This window comes from Vombatus ursinus, unplaced genomic scaffold (assembly GCF_900497805.2).
Source record: "Vombatus ursinus unplaced genomic scaffold, bare-nosed wombat genome assembly UNPS02001287.1, whole genome shotgun sequence".
NCBI classification, from domain to species: domain Eukaryota; kingdom Metazoa; phylum Chordata; class Mammalia; order Diprotodontia; family Vombatidae; genus Vombatus; species Vombatus ursinus.
In genome coordinates, this window is record NW_020941065.1 from 20116850 (window position 1) to 20132529 (window position 15680).

At 46.7% G+C, this 15680-nt stretch overlaps 1 protein-coding gene across 3 annotated transcripts in view; it reads right to left on the reverse strand.

Moving 5' to 3' along the window:
- Nucleotides 1-15680, reverse strand: part of PISD (phosphatidylserine decarboxylase) — a 63118-nt gene that overhangs the window by 43533 nt on the left and 3905 nt on the right. The gene's annotated exons all lie outside the window — the stretch shown is intronic.

Consider the following 15680-nt stretch of genomic DNA (forward strand, 5'->3'; position numbering starts at 1 on the left):
AGAATACGTGCTGTCTTGGGGTAGGAGGAAGGGAGATATGGGGAGAAAATCTGGAATTCAAAATCTTGTGGAAGTGAATGTTGAAAACTAAAAATAAATTAATAAAAACTTAAAAAAAAAGAAAAATAAAGGAAATCATTCAGCTCATTAACAGATGTTTTAATGCCCTGTTATAATATGGAAGGCCGCAATAACAATAAATTATGCATTCATTGTCATATCTTTTCCCCCAGAAAACTTTTGAAACTTTTAGTATAAACCTTATCACAGAAAAATGGCTCAGTTATTATTACAGTCATTATTATTTAAAAACATTTAAGTAAAATTTTTTCCCACTCAGCTGACCTCATGGATTTCATGATCTCCAAAAACTCATCACTCTGCAAGATGAAATCAACTCTGAAACTCACATCTCTTTAACTTCATTGTGCCCCCTCTCCCTTTTCAGCTTTTTAACGTGTTGTCTTCCATTAGATTGTGAGCTCCATGAGGGCAGTGACTAACATACCTTTCTTTGTAACCCCAGCACTTAGCACCACAGGTGCTCAATAAATGTTTACTGATTACTGACTGAGAAAAATAGAGAACTGAAGACTTTGGGAATTCCTCAGAATTTAGATTCCCAAATTCCAAAGACAATTATTTGTCAGGAATTTGGAAATACTATTTTGTATGAGCTCTTTCCCATTCCTGAAACAAATTCCTTCCAGGCTCCTCCTTACCTCACAGAATCCCTGGATGCTTTCAAAGTTCAGCTGAAATATCACTTCCCACAAGAGGCTTTTCCTGATTCCCCAGCTTCCCCCATAGTGTCTTTTTACTTTGAATATATTTTGTATATTTTTTACGTGCTGTCTCCCCCAACAGAATGTAAGCTCTTCAAGGACAGGGACTGTTTCATATTTGTCTTTGTACCCAACGCCCTAGAACAGGCATGGGGAATCTGTAACCTCGAGGCCACATACGGCCCTCCAGGTCCTCAAGTGTGGCCCTCTGACTGAATCCAAACTTCACAAAACAAATCCCCATAATAAAAGGATTTGTTCTATAAAACTTGGACTCAGCCAAAAGGCCACACCCAAGGACCTGGCACGCCATATGTGGCCTTGAGGCTGCAGGTTCCCTACTTCTGCCTTAGAACGTAGTAGGGGCTTAATAAATAATGCTGATCAGTTAATTCTGAAACTCTCTAATCATTCATCCTACTCTCAAGGGACTAGCCACAGTAATTTTATATTAACAAACATAGTTTGCCTCTTACTGAAATTGTGAAAACTGTATTTACTTCTAGTAACACTCTTGTTTAAATGATGAACTTCTATCAAAGGAAAGAAAATTAACGACAGTGAAGTCACCAAAGTTTGATATTTTTTTCCTGGCTAAATATAACACGCTCACTAGTCTGCCAATATATGAAAGTGACTTGCCCTCGGTCCGCAAACGCATCTGATTCAACTGTGAACTTTGGCATGTTCTACTGAGCTGCAAAGGCTTCCGAGACTCAGGTTAGATAGACTGTGGCCTCTGTCAAAGACCTGGTCAATCAGATCATTCTAATAACATTTATAAATGAAACTGAAGGACAACAAAAAATTGTGAAAATGGTAGGATGAAATTGCCAGGATGGCAAACTCTTTTCCTCAGCACCAACTGTGACCCTCTGGGCCCAGAACAACCCGGGATATTGGGAAACCCCATCATCAAACGTAAAGGAGGTCTTGGTACTCACCTGGTCCTCGTCAGTGTCCTCTGCCCCTCACACTGCAAGGCCCCCAAAACTCATTTTAAAAAGCTCGTTGAGCCCCACCATCTCTTCATTCCCCCCACTTGGACTTTTCCATCCCCAGACCCCGCCCCATACTTCCGGCTTCCTCTTGTGTACGTTCTTTGAGGGTAAAGGTTGTCTTTCTTCTTTGAATCCCCAGTGCTTAGAGTAGTGCTTAGCACACAGTAGGCCTTTATTAAATTTTACTGACTCATTGACTCAATGCTCCACATGAAGAAATGGAAATGATGCTCATGAAAATGGAAAGAATTGTTATACCTGACCTAATAATATATACAAAGGAAGAAGCTATTTTAAAGACACAGATCAATTTTCTACTCCTCTAAAAGCTGAAAAGATACCCAAAAGAAAGGGAAAACAGACAGCATTAAGATCCAAAAAAGACTGTTGGAAGACATCAGCAATTACCAAGCAAGAGTCCTTGTTTCTCGTCTCTACAAAACCTTTCTGAGAGTAGTCTATGCACACACGGAGGGTCTCTGTGACCCTTAACGAAAACATCTAAATCTTTCCAGCAGACCGTGTCTCTTCACCATCACACTACTGTGAACAATACATAGAGACTCTGAGGTCTAACGGCAGTTTGGTTTTTTGTTAGAAGATTGCATTTGACCCAGTAGATCAACCGCCCTTAAAGATTCTCCCTTAAAAAAGGTGAGGGATGGTCTTCAGCATCTAAGTGAAAGTCTTAAGAGACTGCTTGATAAATGGAACCACAGACCACTGTATCCAAAGATCATCTATCGACATCCAGCATGCCTGCCAAAGATTGTGTGTGTGTGTGTCTGTGTGTGTGTGTGTGTGTGTGTGTGTGTGTGTCTGTGACAGAGAGAGAAACAGAGAGAGACAGAGAGAGAGAGAGAAGGAAAATGCTATGAGGCGACCATGACTCGGTAAGCTGAATTGGTTTACTCTGGATCACAGTGCTAGTAAATGGTGGAAATGATAGAACCACACAAACTTGGGCCTTCTTAACTCTCTCCATCAATCACCATTTATGCAGCCACGATACATGTGGTGGGAGCAGAAGGGACAAAGAAGAGAGGGATGGGGTTCCTGAGGCCCACGGGTAGGCCAAGGATACAGCTAACCCTAACAAGAAAGACCAAGGAGTATAGAAAAGAGATCCAGACAAAACACGGAGAGAAACTCGAGGAGGAAAGGATCACTTTCATGTGGGAATGTTCCTACCCCTTTGAATAAAAGATCAGCAAGGAGAAAACTTCTACTAATAGCCTGATACATTAGTAATTCCTTCATAAATTATTTAAGAGTGATGTCTGGCTTTTAAGAAGTACAGAAAGATTTTTTTGGGCAGATTGACATCATTAATTGCCAGGAAACATTATGGAGCATTGTGGAAAACATGAGATTTGCGTACTATGTATTCAAGGCGCTGAATGCTGAAACAGATCACATAAAAAATAGCTGCTGAGAGTGGTCAGTCCCTTTGGAGCGGGCAGAACTAGAGGATGGCTCCAGGGAAGGCCTACCATCTAGTCATCACTGTGGTTTCCTGGCACCCAGATCACCAGGTAAATGAATACCTGACATGCTGGAGTAGCTACATACCCACCTGGAATCAGTTATTTACACCTGCAAATTCTTTTTCCCACTTTTGGAGGCAAAAGCTTGAAGTGACTTGCCCAGGGTCACACAGCTAGTGTCTGAGGCCAGATATGAACTCAGGTCCTCCTGACCCCAAGGCCGGTGCTCTATGCACTGCACCACCTAGCTGCCCCTATACCTGCAATTTCAAACCATTTTCTACTAACAAAATACTTGACATTTGATTAGGTTACAGAGACTCTCTTTCAATTCTTCCACCATTCTCTAACTAAGCCTGTGTCTGAAGACTGAGGCGAGGGAAGGCAGGCATCTGTACAAACCATACACACACACACACCAGCAATTCCAGAAAAAGCCACAACCACTACTTCAGGCCCCCCACTGTTAGTTCTCTTTCCCTCCTTCAGGACCACCTTTGTGAGCTTGCTGTCCACTGACTCCACCTGGAAGGCCCAGGAGGAGGCTCCCCACTCATCTTCTATATAGGAAAACTGAATTTGAAGATAAAGCGTCCTTGAGAAATCATCTAATGCAAATGCCTTATCTGGGCAGATGAGGAAGCGGAGGCCCAGAGACAGGAAGAGACTTGCCCAGAGTCACAAAGGAGAAAGGGCAGAGTGAGGCTGACGCCGAGGCCTTGACTTCCAAGGCAGGCCTCCATCCACCACTACGGCCCAAGTGCTGGTCCTTCTCCCGCATCTCCGAATGACCTCTCCTTGGTCTCTGATTACTGTCCCTCTCTCCCTTTCCAAATCTGTCTAACCCACTGGGCTGCTAGGTGGCGCAGTGGATAGAGCACCGGCCCTGAAGTCAAGAGGACCTGAGTTCAAATCCAGCCCCAGACCAAACACTTGACACTTACTAGCTGTGTGACCCTGGGCAAGTCACTTAACCCCAACTGCCTTAACAAAAAAAAAAAAGAAAGAAAGAAACAAATCTGTCTACCCCACAGGACATCTTGTGGATGTTGCTCTAAAACTTGAGTAATGAACCATCAGTTAACATTTCTAAATTTTCAGGGAACAGAATGTGTTCCAAAGAACAAAGGAGCCCAAGGGGATAAGCTCTGCTATCCTGTGCCTAATTGCTAATGAAAGAAAAGATGGACAAAAGAAAGGAATTTTTTTTATAGTGAAATATTCACTTTGCAAATACATCAGAAATAGAAATTACTGTAGTTATTACACCCTCCACTAGACCAGCACTTCTTAAACTGTGGGTCGCTAGCCCATATGGGAAAGCACTGAAGGGGTCATGAGTGGAAAAAGTTTAAGAAGCCCTGCACTAGATCACCCATAATTGCATTTTCCTCTCTACAAATGCATTTCCACAGAAATGGTTACCTCTGCAATACTATGTATCTCATTCATTTGAAAACCATGATTTTGAAGCTTTATCAGAAAAGCAAAGGGGACCTCGGCACAAAAAACGTCATGGAGGCCTGCCTTGGAGGCCTGCTGTTGGTGGACAAGCATCTGTAACATGCCCAGTATTGTGCTAAGTGCTGCAGATTCAAAGAAAGGCAAAAACATGGTTTCTGGTTCCAGGAAGCTCACATTCTAATGGGGTGGAAACATGAAAATAATTATGTACAATGAAGACAGACATACAATGTAACAGGAAGGCAATCTGAAAGGGAAGGGACCGGGGATGAGAGAAACTAGGACAGGCTTCCTGCAGAAGGTGGGACTGGAGCTCAGTCTCGGAGGATGGATTGGGGAGGGCAGGCCCGAGGCTGAGGACTAACAGCCCAAAGACTCTAGGCAGTGTCCAAGGAGAGAAGGGGGTGGATGAGACATGTTGCGAAGACTTGACAAACAGACCGGCTCTGAGGCATGGTCAGATCAAGGGAGACGAGGGATGGGCATGTTTGGAAGCACCGGGGAAGGGGCCAGTAGGTAACCACAGACTGAACAAAGATCAGATAGTGGGAGATGATAGAATGAGCAATCTATTAGAAGACTGAAGGAATGGGGGTGCCATAGAGAAATGAGAAAGGCAGCACTTTGTTGTGAAATCTGGGTGCGGGAGGAGATGACGCAGGAAGTCTGAGTGATGGGAGAAGCAAGGGAAAGGATCTCCCTAATGCCGGCCTAGATTTCTCTGGTGAAGTAGCAGGCAAGGGAGGCACTCTGCAGAAGGCACGTGGGGGAGACTGGAGGAATGACTAGAATATGAGTGGTGGGTAGAACAGGGCATTGTCTCGCTGCCACAGGAGGGCCAGCTGAGATGTAACGAATCTGTGATGGATTTGGGCAGAGGTTTCTTGATGTCTCCATCTCTGTTCAGTAACACATGAACGGGGGGGGGGGGGCAGGTGTATCAAGTAATCCACTGACAGGACAAGAGTATTCCGATACTGCGCAGAGTTGAACTGATTTAGCCAGGAGGCAAAAGAGGCAGGAGTAGCCAGTGTAGCCTGTGAAAGGGGAATGGCCTAGGAAAGAACCGTGTTGCATGACTCTACATATTTGTAGTGGGTTTTATTTTTCTTGCCTTCTCAATGGGTGGGGGAGGAATTTAAAACTGAAAATAAAATTAAAACGGGAATTTCTTTTAAATGGGGGAAAAAAGAAAACAAATTCACATAAATCACTGACACTCTTGTATGCAAGACGACCCAAAAGTTTTAGTACAGCTTTATGCTTTAATAGCTGAAAACTGCATTAAGACTTTGGGTCACCCTGTCCTATCAACCAAACCCAACAGGAAGAATTCAGGACAGTGCTGAGGGCTGCAGATGTCAACTGGAGAATCATCTCCCTAGAGAATATTATTGAACTCATGGGACCTGCTGAGATCACCCAGAGAAGGAAGAGAGAAGAGGGCCCTGTGCAGAGCCCTGGGATAGACATACGCATCCAGGCTGGGACAGAGACTGCAAGGCTATCCGTGGGAGAGAGCAGGGACGTAAAAACCAAGGGAGGGGAGCCTGTCCAGGAGCAGGGCAGTCAGTGGCATTCAGCCATCACAGCCAAGAGCACCCCTCCCCGCAAGGTTCCATCCACCTCTGCCCTATAAATCACAAAGTTGATTTCATCTTTAACCTCCTCCTCCTCTCCATCTTCTGGCACTCGGGGAAGCCCACCTCCTTGCTGGTAACAGCCTTCCCAGCCCTCCCTCCTCCCCCCACACCCCAGTTGGGAGAGTTCTGGTTCCTCTTGGGTCCCTTCAGGCTCATCTATCTCTTCCTCACTCTCCCTCAGCAATCTCTCCTCCTTCAAGATCCACGATCTCGATACTCAATATTGACCTCGAGAATGCTCTTGCTGAGCCGGCTCACAAACCTCCTCTCTATCCCACCTCCCTCTCTCGCTGCAGGAGACACCAGCAGCCGTTTGGTGCTCCCCCAAATACCCCAATCTCCCAGTTCCTCAGTTTACTAAATTACCCATGCCTCCTCAGGTATACACAGAGATGGTCCTCCCCCGATCCTGGCATCACTCATGATTGCTCCTCCTTCTGTGAACTCTGAATTTATCTGACCATGATCTTCTAACATCCCATCCTTCTCTAGGCCTAATGACTCCTAACCCTATTCTTCACCATAACCTACACTCCCCTCACCCCACATTAGCCACAGCCAAAGAAAAGCAAATGTGCTTCAATTTGCGCCCCCAGGGAAGGGGCACTCTATCTGGAGGTGACGAATCCTGGAACTGTGGAGGGTCACGGTGCTGACCAGAGCCGCTCAACTTCCCCAGTCGATTGTTTTTTACAATACTGCTATTACTACGTAGACTGTTCTCTCACAGAAGGTTGTTCTGAAGCAACTTCCTTCATCACTTCTTATAGAGCAACACTGTGAACCTACTTTCTATCCTGCAACTTGGCTGTACTTATTGTTTCACTAAGTTTTTGTTGGCTCTCCAGGGTTTTCTAAGTAAATTCTGTTCCTCTTCACCTATACCTACTCCCTCAACTTTTCTTTCCCCTCATATTGTTACAGCTGATTATCTAGAACTATGTGAAAACAGTAGAAGTGATGATGGGCATCCTTGCCATATCCTTAATCTCACCAGAAAGGCCTCTAACTCTTCTCTATTACATTATATGTTTGCCTATGATTTAAGATAGATATTGCTAAGGAAAGAACCATTTATTCCTATGCTTTCGTGTGTGTCTGTGTGTGTGTGTGTGTGTGTGTGTGTGTTTAATGAATATGGGTGTAGATTTTGTCAAAACCCTATTTCAACATCTACTGATATAATTCTGTGATTTTTATTATTTCAGGCAGTAATAAATATTTATTAAGTGTCAAGCACGATCCTAAGCACTGTGGATAACAAAGAAAAGCAAAAGACAGTCCCTGTTCTCAAAGAGTTCACAGTCTAATGGGGGAGACAACATGCAAAAAACTACATAGACACTATATATAGCAGAGGCTCCCAAACTTATTTGGCCTACCGCCCCCTTAAAGAAAAAATTACTCAGCACCCCCCTGGAAATCTTACAAATGAGGAAAGAAGTCTCAGAGTGAGTGCCCAATTGCACCTGGAGCTACTACCCCACCTCCCCATCCCCACCTCCTCTGTTCCAGCTCTCCCCAGGGGGCAGTATTACCCACTCTGGGAACTACTGAATTATATAGGATAATTGTGAAATAATCAGGATAAGTTAGAGAAAATCAATAGAGGGAAGGCACTAGAATTAAGGAAAGGCTTCCTATAGAAGGCAGGATTTTAGCTGGGACCTGAAGGAAGCCAGGAAGCACAGGTGAGAAGGGAGACCACTGCAGGCATAGGGTCAGCCTGTGAAAATACCCAGAGTCAGGAGATGAAGTGTTTTATACAAGGAACAGCAAGAAGGCAGGGTCACCGGACTGAAGAGTACATGAGAGAGGGAGTGTAAAGTTCAAGAAGACTGGAAAGGTGAAGTGAAGCAGGGGATAGGTTATGAAGGGCTTTGAATGCCAGAAGATTTTATATTTGCTCTTGGAAATGATAAAGAGCACCAGATTTACTGGCAAGTTACTTCACCCTGTTGGTCTCAGTTTCCTCATCTGTAAAATGGGCTGGAGAAGGAAACGGCAAAGCACTCCAGTATTTCTGCCAAGAAAACCCCAAATGGGGTCATGAAGAGTCAGGCACCACTGAAAAATGACTGAACAGCAATAACAAGTAGACTCAAGAATTATTAGCACAGAGATGACCGTTGAAACCACAGGAGCTAATGAGATTAGTGAGGACAGAGCTCTGGGGGGGGGGGCACCCCCAGTTAACAGTCATGAATTGAACTGAATCTCTGAACATTGTCTAAAATGAAGCAATACATGCAACTGAACTTGCAGTACATTTATCATTTACCACAGTATTTGTCATCATCTAATAGAAAAGCAAATATGATGAAGATCCAGCAAAGCAGACTGAGAAGCAGCCAGATACTCTGGGTCACGTGCGCCATCTAACATGCTGCTACAGCCCATTCGCTAACATTGTGTTTAAAATTTCTGCATGAATGTTCGTTAGTAATAGCGGCCTACAGTTTTTTTTCTCTCCTTTGTCCTCCTGGTTTAAGCATGAAGACAAAGACTTGAAGGGCCTCTTCTTTTCCTATTATTTCAACAATTTATGTAATATTAGGATTGTTCTTTGAATGTCTGACAGAATCCACTCGTAAATCCAGCTGTTCCTGAAGTTTTTCTTCCTGGGATTTCATTTATGGCTTAATCTTTTTTTTTTTTTCCTGACACAGTGTAAAACAGCATATTTCTTCTTTTGTTATTCTAGCTAACTGATATTTTTGAAAGTATTCATTCATTTGATTGAGTTTATCAGTTTTATTAGGATACAATAAGGTAAAAGAGTCTGACAATTTCTTTATTTCCTCTTCAACTGCTGTTAAATCCTCTTTTTAATTTTTGATAGAAACAAGTTGGTTTTCTTCTTTTTCAAAATCTAATTGGCTACCCGCTTACCTATTTTATTAGTTTTATTAATTCAATGGAACTCTTTTACTTTCAATTCTATTAAACTCTTGTTTAGATTTCAAAATTTCTCCTTTGTTATTTAGTTGGGGTTTCTTATTTGCTGTTCAAGTTTTTTAGTTACGTCCCCAATTAAATGATTTCTCCTCTCTTTTTGTTGACAAAAACATTTAGAAATATACATTTTCCTGTAATTACTACTATGGCTACATCCCATAAATTTTGGCATGTTGTCTCATTATGTTATAGTGATCTCCTTGAATGACATTTTTTATTGTTTCTACAACTTGTTCTTTGACCCACCAGTTATTTATAACTATTATTTAGTTTCCAATTAATTCTTTCTCCAAAAGTCTTTCATTGAATGTAACTTCTATTGCATTGTGATGAGTAGATGACATGTTTCATACTTCTGCTTTTCGACTGGTGTTTTTATACCTGAATATTTGTAAAAGTGCCACATATGGCTTAGAAGTATACAGATTCTTTTCTATTCTTATTCAGTAACTGCCAGAGAGCTATCATTTCCAACTTCCTAAAGTTTTATTTAGGTCTTTAACTGTGTTCATTTTTAGTTAGATTTGTCTTGGTCTGAAAGGAATATTCGGTTCCTCACTATTATAGTTCTACTATCTATTTCTCCCTCTGTTGTGACCGACTTTTCCTTTAAATTAAATGTTACACTATTTGGTGGGTCTGTATTAAAGTACAGATAGCGATTCATTATCTTTGGAGCCTTTAATCAGAATGTAATTTCCTTGTGTATCTCTTTATTATCACACCTATATTTATTGTAGACTCATCTGAATTTGAATCTCATGTGAATTCAGCTGAAATAGAACAGGTCTTGCTCTAGCTTCTGATCTGGCACTCTATGAACCGTTTTGCTCCCTGCATGCTCTGGTACGTGTCCAATTGCTGAATTCTGCTTTCTACTCCATTCTACCATTCGAGTTCACCCTAGCCACAGCGCTGATCGTTAATTGCATGTTTTCCTCTATCCTCTCCTCATTCTTTTTTTCTCCTACCCTACCCCGCCCTTCACAAACAAGAATACGGTCAAAGAAGCGAGCCTGACATTTGTGATCTAGAAGAGAAATGGCCTGCTCTCTACTTGTTGCAGCTCTTCTCTTCCCCTTTTCCCCCTCTGATGCCAGGTTTTTATTCTTCCTTCCTTCATTTTCTTTTAATGCTTCCTTCCCACTCGTCTTGCCAGCACTGCAACAGTCTGTCTCTCAAATCCCTCCCTCTCCCTTGTCTCCCTTTTTCTCCCTGTATCCCTTCGGAGCTGAATGTGTTTCTATACCGCAATCTGGGTGTACACGTTATTTTAATTCCTCTTTCTTCATCTGGTTCGGATGCCAGTGAGGTTCATGGGATGCCTATTCCTCCCACTGTCTGCTTCCTCCAGATTTAAACACTCCCTCACAATAGGGATTTCCGTCCCTTTCTTGCTCCGCAGAGTTCCTACTGTCTTCCGTTTCTGTCTTCTTCTCAGACCACCCAAACAGAAGAAAACCACTCACAAACCCTCTGTCTGTCATATTTACCCGCTCTACGACCCTTTCAGAGATGAGGGCTCTGAAAAGAGGCAGCTAGGTGGGGCAGTGCACAGAGCACGGGCATGGAGTCAGGAAAACCTGAGTTCAAATTCAGCCTCACATACGTCCTAATTGTGTGACCCTGGGCAAGTCATTTACCCTCTCCTCAGGAGAAAGAGAAGCCTCAGCTTCCCCATCTGTGGAAAAATAAAATATGGTAATAATAGCATCTACTTCACAGGACTGTAAGAATCAAACATGCAGTGTGGAAAGCTCTTCCCACAAGGCCTGACACACAGCAAGAGCTTAATGTGTGTTTTACCTCCACTAATATGTGAACATTTGCAATCGGGTGAGCTCGGGGAAGCCTGAGCTTGGGTCAAGATCCAGACCTGCCTCCTGAGTAGCATGGCCAGGCCCTGGCTGGTTCCAAGGGTCACGTGCAAGGCCTTGTCTCCTGCTGTGGTTCAGGTCCAGGATGCCCGGGGGCCAGGCTGACATGGGGATGCCTACTTCCCACTCTTGGCCAAAGCTCCCGGTGGCTCTGCCTCTGAGGCCTTTTTTCTCCGGCTGTTATGGAGACTCCAGGGCCACCATCACACTGAGTTCTGCCCAGGACACCTCACTGAGCTCTGCAGGGCCTACCTCTTGCCACAGGGCTCTGGGTCACCCCTGAGCAGTGCTTTGCCTAGGGCTCCTCTCCTGCTGCTAGGCCCTGGGGATGTGCTCATGATGGGCTCTTGTCAAAGAACTCCAGGATCACCCTGTGCTAGGCTCTGCCTGGGGCTTTCCACCAGCCCCAGCTCATCTTTTCTGCAATTCTCTGGTAGTCTCTCTGTGTACCCCTGGGCTGGGGGGAGGAGTTCGTAGGTCATTGTCCTTATTCCGTTTTCACTGGTACATTCTTAAGATTCACCTCCATCACTCAGCTCAGGGCATTCTCTCTGGCTGTCCTCCTGTGCTCTGACCACTGACCACCGGCTTCCTCAAGTCCCACCTAAAATCCCAGCTGCCCCAGCCCCCCCTTAATTCCAGGGCCTTCCCTCTGTTCATTACTTCCTTTTTCTCCTATATACTGCTCATTTGCACATACCTGTTTGCATGTTGTCTTTCCCTTTCGCCTGTAAGCTCCTTGAGGGCAGAGACTGATTTTTGCCTCTTTTTATATCCCCAGCACTTGACATGCTGCCAAGCACATAGTAGGAGCTTACTGTGTACTGATTAACTGCTTCACTAGGGTGTTTGTGGAGTTCTGGGCTCCTCTGGGCCCTATCGTGTCACCATGTTATTAGTCTCTCTCAGAGTGTATTCTCTTTCCCCTCTAAATGTGCCCCATCACTTTCAGTCAGGGATGCCCCCATTCTCCCCATCCCTCGGGTTCACAACTGAGGAGTCATTCTTGTTCCCCGTCACAGCCAATTAGCTGCCACATTTCCCTGACTCTACTTTGGCATCTCCTGTATCCGCCCCTTCTTTCTAGTCCCCTCCTCCTGCACCGCCTGCTAATGGGCCGGGCTCCAGGCTCTCCCCTCTTGCCCCCATGGCCACCTAACTGCTATTCCCAAAGCCTAGGTATGACCAGGTCGCTGCCCTGCCTTTCAGAATCGGGAGCCAACCAACCTTTCTGGCCTGCTTTCGTGCTATTTCCCCCACAAAGTCTACATTCCAATCCAACTGCACTCCTTCCTGTTCCCCACACAAAACGCTCCCTCTTCCATTCTGGTGCCTCGGCCATCTTTACCTGCGGTCTTGGCTTCCTGGTTTCCTTCCAGACTCAGCTCAGGCAGCACCTTCTGCAGGAGGCTTTCCTTGGCCTGCCTGACTGAGAAGGCTTTCCTGTCCAAGGCCACCTTGTGTCTGCTTTGTATATATCCTCTACAAAGACGTACGTGTCCCAACCCTCAGAACAACGTAAGCTCTGAGTGTTCATGTGCAGTCATTGTTCAGTCACGTCCAACTCTTCGTGACCCCATTCGGGGTTTTCTTGGCAGAGACACTGGAGTGCTTTGCCATTTCCCTCTCCAGCTCCTTTTACACATGAGGAAGCTGAGGCTAACAGGGTGAAGTGACTTGCCCAGGGTCACCCAGCTACTGAGTGTATGAGGCCAGATTTGGACTCAGGGAGGTAGGTGAGTCTTCTTGACCCCAGGCCTGGTGCTCTAACCACTGCACCACCTAGCTCTTTGAGGACTATGTGTCCCTCGCACAGCACCAGGGATCGAGGAGGCACTTCTTTGGCCCTGGCCTGTCCTCTCTCTGTGCTTTCCTGGGTACCCCGGAGAGCTCGGGGGCCAGGGCCTATGTGTAGCCTTGGTGCACAGCCCAGCACCTGCCCCAGGCCAGTGGATGAGAGGAAGAGAGGCCCACCATGTTGCTTTTCAGGTAAAGCGCTCCAGGAACGGACCGTGAGGCCCAACCATCAGAAGTGACAGGAACGACTGTTCTCCGGCCTCCTCTTGGGCCCTGGTTCCCATGACAAGCTTAGGCAAGCAGAGGCGCAGGACTGACCGCTGCCAGCAGGACGAGGCCGCTGCACCGGTCCCCCCACGGCCTAATGGAGTGCCTGGGCTCAATGCACATCCTCACCCGCTTTTCTGCACCTGACCCTCCCTGGCCTCCATCCACCTTCAGATCTGCACCAGGGCCAGTCAGCCAGTCAGTGAGCATTTAGGAAGCCCCTACTATGTGCCAGGCACTGTGCTAAAGATGGGGGATACAAAGAAGGGCAAGAGACAGTCCCTGCCCTCAAGGAGCTCCCAGTCTAACGGAGGAGACAACGTGCAGACCCCTGGGGAGCAACAAGCCATGGACAGAAGAAACTGGGGGCTGGTCTCAGAGGGAGAGCACCAAGGTTAAGGAATCCTGGGAAACACAACACCCAGTGTGTGAGCTGCTGGGGGGCTTCAAAGAAGGCCCTTCATTTAGACAGGAGAAAACTGAGGCCCAGAAAGGATAAGGGCCTTGTCCAAGGTCACACAGACACTAAGTGCCTGAACTGAGATTTAAATGCTATTACATCCAACTCAACCCAAGTGCTGGCTATGGGCACGATCCTGGGCCAGGGCCGGGAGTCAGTCCCTCCTGACTCCACACTCAGCGCTCTCTCCCCTAATCAGACCACACTCAAGGAAGGGCCCACAGAAACCACCTAGCCCACAACAACTCTGACCAACACGATGGTCAGCCAGCACTCCAGAGGCCTCGTCAGGAAACGTGCTGCCTGATGGACCCGGCGCACACGGAGGCACAAGTATGTGGGGAGGGGGAATGGGGCTGATGTGGGAATTCGGTTTGCTTTCTGACTATTCATGCCCGTACCAGGTTTTGTTTTTCTTGCTTTCTCTATGGAGGCAGGGGGAGATTGGAGAAAGAATCAGAGGATGAAAATAAAACTGAATTAAAAAATTTTTAAATAAAAATATTTCTTTCTTAAAAATAAAAGAATTCACCTACACTCTTCATTTTGCAAATGAGGAAAGTAGAGTTCAGAAAGCGGCTTGGCCCGGATCACAGAACTACTGGGCAGCAGGACCAAGATTCTGACTCCAAACGAGCACCGCTGGAAGGAGCCCGAGACACAGGCAGCCACTAAGCGGGAGAGCCAAGGCACCCAGCGAACACGAGCCAGCAGGGGCCCGAGAGGGGAGGGGGCCGCACACTGGCCAGCGACACACAGCGAGTTAAGGGGGGGCAGCAGCCAGAGGCCCCCAAGGCCAGGGCTCTCCCTTCCCACTGCACAGAGTGGAGCGGGGACTATGTGGAGGTCACCCAGGCCCCCAGCAGCCGGACATGTACACGGCCTCTAAAGACTGCCTATTCCAAAGGGTAAGTGATCTGCCCAACGCTGAGCACCCATCAGTGGCAGCACGGCCCTCCCAGAAGGAAAGGGGCCACAGAATCCTCAAACTCAAGACCTGCTTGGCAGAAGAAGAAAAACTCAGAGAGCAGCGGCCTCGGGGCCATCTAGTTGGTCCATTCCACTCATTTCACAAATGAAGAAACTGAGGCCCAAAGAACTAAGCTGATTCGCCCGAGGTCTCACGGCCAGGAAGCAGCCACATCCACCCTACCGCACCACCAGTCAGTCAGTCAACAAAGTGCTGACCTACTACGAGCCAGGGGCTGGGCTAGACTGCGGCCAGATTCCTAATCCAGACCAGGTTTTAGAAACCTCCGTTTTCCGCTCCCATTTTACTGAGGGAAGGTGTGGGACTCCGGTGAAAGCACACAGGTGGAAGACAGGACGTCAGGGCTAAAAGGGATCTCAGTGCAAAGAGCTGGGAGGAGGAAACTGAGGCAGCGCAGAGAGGCAATGGCATGGACTGGCCCAAGGTCACACCCTCTGCCAGGATTCTAACCCAGGTCTACGCTTTACACAGAATGCCAGACCCGAAACTAGTGAACAAATCAGTCAACCCTCCATGTCACAGATGGGTAAACCGAGGCAGCGCAGAGAGGTTCCAGCCTCACCCAAGATCACACAGCTCATGGGGGGAGGGGCTGTCAGGTCTCTGAGGGGACCCCCCCACAGAGCTTCAGGCCAACCCCACATGTAACAGATGGGTAAACTGAGGCAGCGCAGGGCGGTTCCAGCCTTACCCAAGATCACACAGCTCACGGGGGGAGGGGCTGTCAGGTCTCTGAGGGGACCCCCCTAGAGCTTCAGGCCAACCCCACATGTAACAGATGGGTAAACTGAGGCAGCGCAGGGCGGTTCCAGCCTCACCCAAGATCACACAGCTCACGGAGGGAGGGGCTGTCAGGTCTCTGAGGGGACCCCCCCCCAGAGCTTCAGGCCAACCCTCCATGTCACAGATGGGTAAACTGAGGCAGCGCAGAGAGGTTCCAGCCTCACCCA